At 31.3% G+C, this 6,790-nt stretch overlaps 1 pseudogene across 1 annotated transcript; it reads left to right on the forward strand.

Moving 5' to 3' along the window:
• Positions 1–1,872: 1,872 nt before the first annotated feature.
• On the forward strand, positions 1,873–2,303 carry LOC308340644 (phosphatidylinositol N-acetylglucosaminyltransferase subunit P-like; annotated as a pseudogene). Its single transcript has one exon. The product of its transcript is annotated as a phosphatidylinositol N-acetylglucosaminyltransferase subunit P-like (transcript).
• Positions 2,304–6,790: the final 4,487 nt, after the last annotated feature.

Below are 6,790 nucleotides of genomic sequence, written 5' to 3' on the forward strand. Positions count from 1 at the left end.
AGTTGGGTGCTGGGCCACCACCTGGGTGGCTAAGTCAGTTAAGCGTCTGCCTTTAGCTCAGGTCACAATCCCAGGGTCTTGAGATAGAGCCCCACATCGGGCTCTCTGCTCAAGCAGGGAGTCTGCTTCTCCATCTTCCTCTGATCCTTCCTGCTTGTGCTCACTCTCTCTCAGTCTCAAATAAATAAAATGTTAAAAAAAAAAAAAGAGGTGCTTAACTGACTGAACTGCCCAGAATGATGTGTCTTCAATGTGATAAAATATAAAATCTACAAATTACCCATGAAATATTCTTTCCAAAAACACTTAAGCTGAAGCTAATCAAACCTACAGACTCCACTTTCAGTTCAATGGAAATGCAAAGAATAAAGGGAACAAGTCAAAGGAACAGAGAGATTAAGGATAGGAGGAAAGTGATTTAGATTCTTTAAAGTCACATCATGGGGGGAAAAAACAAAGGGGGTGCAGGGAAGGATCTTCTAGACTAATAAGAATCAAATACAAAGTATGAACCTCAACTGCATCCTGGTTCAAAAACAGAAAATTTTAAATTCGTTTTTAAGACAATTAGAAATATCTGAATATGAACTTAGATGATACAATCAAGATAATTTAAGTCTCCTTAAGTATGATAATGGTATTGAGTTAAATAGGAAAATGTCCTTATTTTTAGGATATGCATGCTGAAGTAGTTAGGAGTCAAGTGTTCTGAGAATCTAGTATGGCAAAGTATTAGTAATGTTGTATTTAGGTGAAGAGTAAATGAGTACATATATGTTTAAATTTTTTCAAAATGAAAAGCTGAAAAAATTTAAATTAAAAAAAGAGTCTTTAACAATGATTAGTTTGTGAATGCATGGAGATAACCCATGAATTTTTCAAACCTAACCTGGCAAAATCTGTCATAGCATGATTGAAGCCATTAAAATAACAATTTTATAAAAATAAAATATTCAAAATAAAGTAAAAATGAAGATAATACTAAGTAATGGAAATTTGAAGCATTACGTACATAATATCCAAAATGAACTTCAAGTTTTAAAATTCTAAAATTCACAGCAATATTTTCAAAGTCATAAACTGAAACATGGACTCATCTCCTGTCATGATTTTCTATAACTCTATATGACCCAACAAAAAACAACTCTACTTTGGCTAGAATATTTAGAAAACCTATTGAAGGAGCTTGCATATATTAGAAAAAGCCCTTAATATCACAATTTTTAATTGCTGTATTTACTACCCACATAGAATAAACTAGAACACAATAAAACTTTAGCCCGAAGGAGATAATGTAAACCCTCAATTATTAGAAATCATGTTATTTTTTTACATGCAGTGTCTTTCAAAAGAGCAAACACATAAAAACAAACACATTCACAGATTTTGTTAAAAATTCATAAGTCTAATTTAGCAAATTTAACTAAACCCCTTAAATATTTTACATTTCAAGCACATTTTAACAAGAGTATATTTTCAGATGATTACTCCCAAACACAGTGAGGTATACTTTAAAAAGGATGAAAGTGTATTTGTCTGGTAAACGAGTTCCAAAGGAATAATATGTTACTTGTCTTAAATAAGTTATTTTTACATATTAGAAATCCTAAATGAATAAATGTAAATGAATTCATAAATGAAATATTGCTTAGATCCAATGAAGGGCTGATGCTTAACCCTAGCAAAGGATTACTGGAAATGTGGACCTATCAACTAACAGTGAAGCCCTACAGTCAACCAAAGGAACAACTGGTATCAGTTTTATTCTGTTAACCTTTTATTATAATAGTGATGGTTAATGGTAATTTAAAGTTAGCTTAAAATTGACTTGGTGCTAAAGAGGCTGAACTGCCAAGAGGGGCCTGAGTGTGAATGAAGGACCCAAGACTGTCTAAAGCCACAGGGAAGCTAGTGGAAAATTCATCACCACCACTGCCAGAGTTATTTATGGCTTTGTGTTTTACATAAGCTCTCATTTTCGCTTCATAGTTCTTATCTTGTAGGCTTTTATTCCTGAATCTTGGCTAAATTCCCTAGGCTTAATCTACTGGTCTCAAAATTATTGGACAGTCGCACTGCCCACCTACCTGGTCATTACTATAGTAATTGGTTATGTACCCTCATTTGGAATAAACATGATGACTATCTTCATTCAACTCCACTCATACAATCATAGGTAACTACGCTAAAAATCAAGTGCAGAGGAAATACTAAGAAAAGGCCATACCAGCATTAAGACATATTCCTATTAGTGAAGTAAACCAAACATTCTTATAGCCAAAGAACTTTATGCCGAAAACTGAATTCTATATAGACTAACACCAAACATTTATTATATTTTTGATGTAATAATTTTGACCATAACTACTCTTATGTATACCTAGTACTGAAATGTCAAAAAAGCAAGTTGAACTTCTTTTAAATTAAATTCCATTAATATTATAAATATTCTCAAGTATTTGTTATTAATGACAGAATAAATAAAATACTGTATTACCATGTAACAGAATTTTTAAAAAGTATCAGTAAAATCAAGAAGTCCCTCCAAAGCAGCATTCATGTTATAATTTTCAAATGGCAAAAAATGAATAAATAAGGAATACACTTAAAATTGTATGTTAATATACAATATAATTTGTTGTTCTTTAAAAAATAATTCAGCATTTATAAAGTCATTTAACATCAGAACTGAAAACTAAATGAATACTACATGTGCTACTTAGCACTGTATCTGATTATAAATGTTTTTCTACCCTCAAGTCATAATGTTCAGAATCATTTGCCAATACTTTTGAAATTAAAATCATAAAGTGTAAAAGTCTCTATAAAGAACTGTCATTGCTTGTTGTCATCATCAATTCAGAAGAATGTGTATAGACACAAGTGATCACTTTGTAATAAGGAATTTGGCTTTACCTAAAGAAAGTTCTGGCCTGCATCTTTAGGACCTCATACCTGATAATTTATGCTAACAAGATGACTCAGGATGAACCCCTATAACTCGATGTCAGCCAGTTTTCCAGAGAGGGACAGGGCTGGAAAGTTCTCAACCACATGGGCAAAGAATCAATCAGGCCAAGAAATAAAACCTCAATAAAAATTTCGACACCACAGCATGAGTGAGCTTTCCTGATTGGCAATACTGTATGTATACTGGGGCCGGGAATAAATAACACTGTCCAGGACCCCACAGGGAGTAGACAACTGGAAAGGAAAACTGGAATTTGGACTCCTAGATTCTACCCTATATGCCTCTTCCTTTGGCTGATTCAAATTTGCATCCCTTCTTGATAATAAACATGATGAGAGTGTAATAGCTTTCATTAAGTTCTGTCTAGTGAATTATTGAACCTGCAGGTAGATTTGGGAAACCCATGAATTTGCAGTCAGCCAAGACACACTCTACTATAGTAGAATTTGACATCTTTGGGGTCTGAACTCAAGTTATTTCCTCTGTGCTATTTTCTTTTCTGGAATATGTATGTAATAATCCTGCTTTGAGGGAATCCAAAACTTTTAAGAATGGTAAGAAAGACCATTTACTCATGCTGGTCACTATCTGATTCTGCTGAATGGCAGTAATTATGCATAAGATTTGAATTATGAGGTGTAAGTATGAGGTTGCATAGGACTGGGATTCAAGGACTGTGATATACTTCCAACAAAAGAAGTATTCCAATTCCAAAAAGATGGAAAGATTTTCAGTTAATTATTTTCACGAGAAGAAACCAAAGTATCTACTTTTAAAATGCTGATATGCTGAAATAAATAAATGCTGATACTTTTTAGTGACCTTTTAAAACAAAGCACTTCGTGCAAGGTTATTTCACTAATAAGGCGTGGAAATGAAATCCTTTGTATTGCTTATCATTTGATCTCTATGCACTGAATTGATAGTCACAATAGAAGCAATTGTATTCAATGATTTATGAAGAAAATATATACCAATTACTATAATTACTTAACCTTGAGGCTAGCAAAAAGATAATTTATTTAAAACAACAACAACAAAAAATTAGGCTATTATCACACAGATAGGTTCTAACTAGTTTAAATAAAACCCAGTCTTTCATGCTAGAGCATAGGCTAGGAAAAAGGAAGGAATATCACACATGATAAAGGTAACTAGAGAGATACAGAAAGATCAGGGAGTCATTTCTGATATATAGAAAGGACTCTAATTCAGTTAAAGTCAAACACAGGTGAAAAGGGAAACAAGGAAATATAGGAAGAAATTTAAATGGTTCATTATGAAAATCTTTTTCATGAATCTACTAAATAGATAATAACTGGATACAAAAAATGACAGAGACAAATTGATCCATTAAAAAGCCATTTAACAAAAGACCAATTTATACAGTCCTCTAAATTATGTCCATAAAAAATTTAAATATACAAATCACATTCCCAAACTCAAAGGAATCTTTCTAAACAAATGAAATACATAGACATATAAACAAATTCAGAATTCAAATCATTAAAAAATATTTTTAAAATCACAGTAAATTATATCTCATAATAAGAAATAAAACAACCAAATAACAGCCATATATATACACTTGTTAAAATTTCAAAAGCTCAATGATGGAGCAATGGTGCATAATTTATTTAAATAAGTACTGTTTACTAATGTTTATACAGTATACTAATTTAATATTCTGTTAGATAATGGATTTAAAGAGCAAATGTTGAAACATCCAAAAAATTGAATTATAGTTATTCATAAAATGTCAATTTCCCCATGTGTCCAAAGTAGTGAATTATAGTAATATCCTTCAGAAAAGTCAGGTATTTGGTAAAACAAGGCACATAGGACCAGATTTTGATAAAGGTGCTTTTTCTTTGGTCCTGTCATTACTTTAAATATGCTACATATCTGGGAGATTCTTAAGATGACTTTCAATATAGCATAAATAACTTATAAACCTTTTCTTATGTAAAGCATACATCCATGTGTAATTAAATATAACAATGAAAGTGTAAATAAAATAAGTGATGCTAACCCCTATTTTTAAAAACAAAACAAAACTCAGTTGAATGACGATACAATGACATTTTAAAAGTCCAATAATTTGATATGTAGGAAAAGTGTACCAATACTTAAGAATAATCAGTATTACACTACATCTACTGGGCACAAAGTCAATTAGTTTCTTTTTAGATTCTGTCTCCTTAGAATCTAGTTTAAATATCAAATTACCTTCCCTTCTGTGAAATTGTGACATTCAATATAAACTGATGTAAACATTGAAGTTTTGCATCTCTAAACTATAGTTTCCACCATAAAACTAGCCTCCAACTTCCCTAAGAACACTTATTAAAGAACTGGTGATATTACCATATTGAAACACCTACATATTGAATTTTAAACTTTTCTTCCCAAATACTTCATTCTTAATTTTTAATAGAACTATCAACTGGCACTCTTCTCCCATGAATATAGTGAACAAAGTAGTTGGGAGATAACAAGTAAACTTTAAAAAGTAAGAATTTAAATAGTCAAGGAGTCATCATTATATAAGATTGATACAATAAGGCTTTTGAAGGTCATCAAAACACACCCCACACACATACGAAAACGGCATTATTTGTATAAATGACATGGTCTAGGATATAGGTCCCCCTTCTCAAATCCAATTCTTTCTCTATGAATTAAAAATTATAAGCTACACAACCCAATCTCTAATAACATCTTTAAGCCTACTAGAAAAGCAAAATATAAAATTAAACTTGTCTAATAAAAGTTGGTTAAAAAATAGGTTTTAGATCACTTTGTCTTTTCTCTCAACTCTTAATTATATTTTTAAAAGCTTTATTGGGAATCTTAAAATTATATTATTTTGGACACTGGAAAATATGGTAACTAACATGTCTAATATCCAATTATTTGCTTTTATCATTTTTTGAAGGTACAATCAGCCTATGTAAATGTACACTGAATTAATATATACTAGTACCCAACTAGTACTTCCATGCAGGCTGAACATAAATCTTTATATATACTCTTGAATTCTTTGCATTTGCAGGACTTAGATTTCACTCAGAAGTAGATAGTAAGATATAAGTCTGAATGCTGTTACAATCTAAAAACACCATGCTCAGAATGTGTGAAGTTATTAACAAATACTCTAAAAGATGGTCACTGAAAATCATAGGTCAGGCTTCCAAAAAGTTTAGTTAGTTCCAATTTGGAATCACCAGCTAATTAATTTAAGATATTTTGTAATTTTAATCACTTTTAAACTCTGAATGGAATAGATTAGACCTGTGTCTTATAGAGATGTGGTTTGCATAAAGCAAAGAAACACAGCCAGTCCTAATAAGCCAAAGTACCCAAAAATTTGTAGCATGATATTTTTGAGCCAAATTCTATTTAACAAAATCCATTATAACAATATAAAAATATTTATTTTTTTTTACAGTTTTTATACTATTAGAATGGGAGACTTAAAAATATATAAGCATGAATGAAAAAATAAAGTAAAATACTTCTTATACATAATAGGTAATTCTATCTATAGTCAATAATTAAATTAAATCCATATTCCATATTCTTGCCCACCAATTCACTTTACCATTTTTGCTATATTTTCTCTCCCTCTTGAACCAACTTATTAAATAACTCATGTAATTTATAACCTCAACTCCAGTGCTAATCAAAACGGAAAAGAAACCACTATCTTAAATCTAAGTGGTGGCTCCTTCCCAGCAGCTTCTACAGGGCCACAGAAAGGGAACTCAGAATTTGCTACCTCTGCTAGACATGTGACCAGAGTATTCCTGGGGATGG

Source organism: Martes martes (genome assembly GCF_963455335.1).
Source record: "Martes martes genome assembly, chromosome: 4".
Taxonomy (NCBI): domain Eukaryota; kingdom Metazoa; phylum Chordata; class Mammalia; order Carnivora; family Mustelidae; genus Martes; species Martes martes.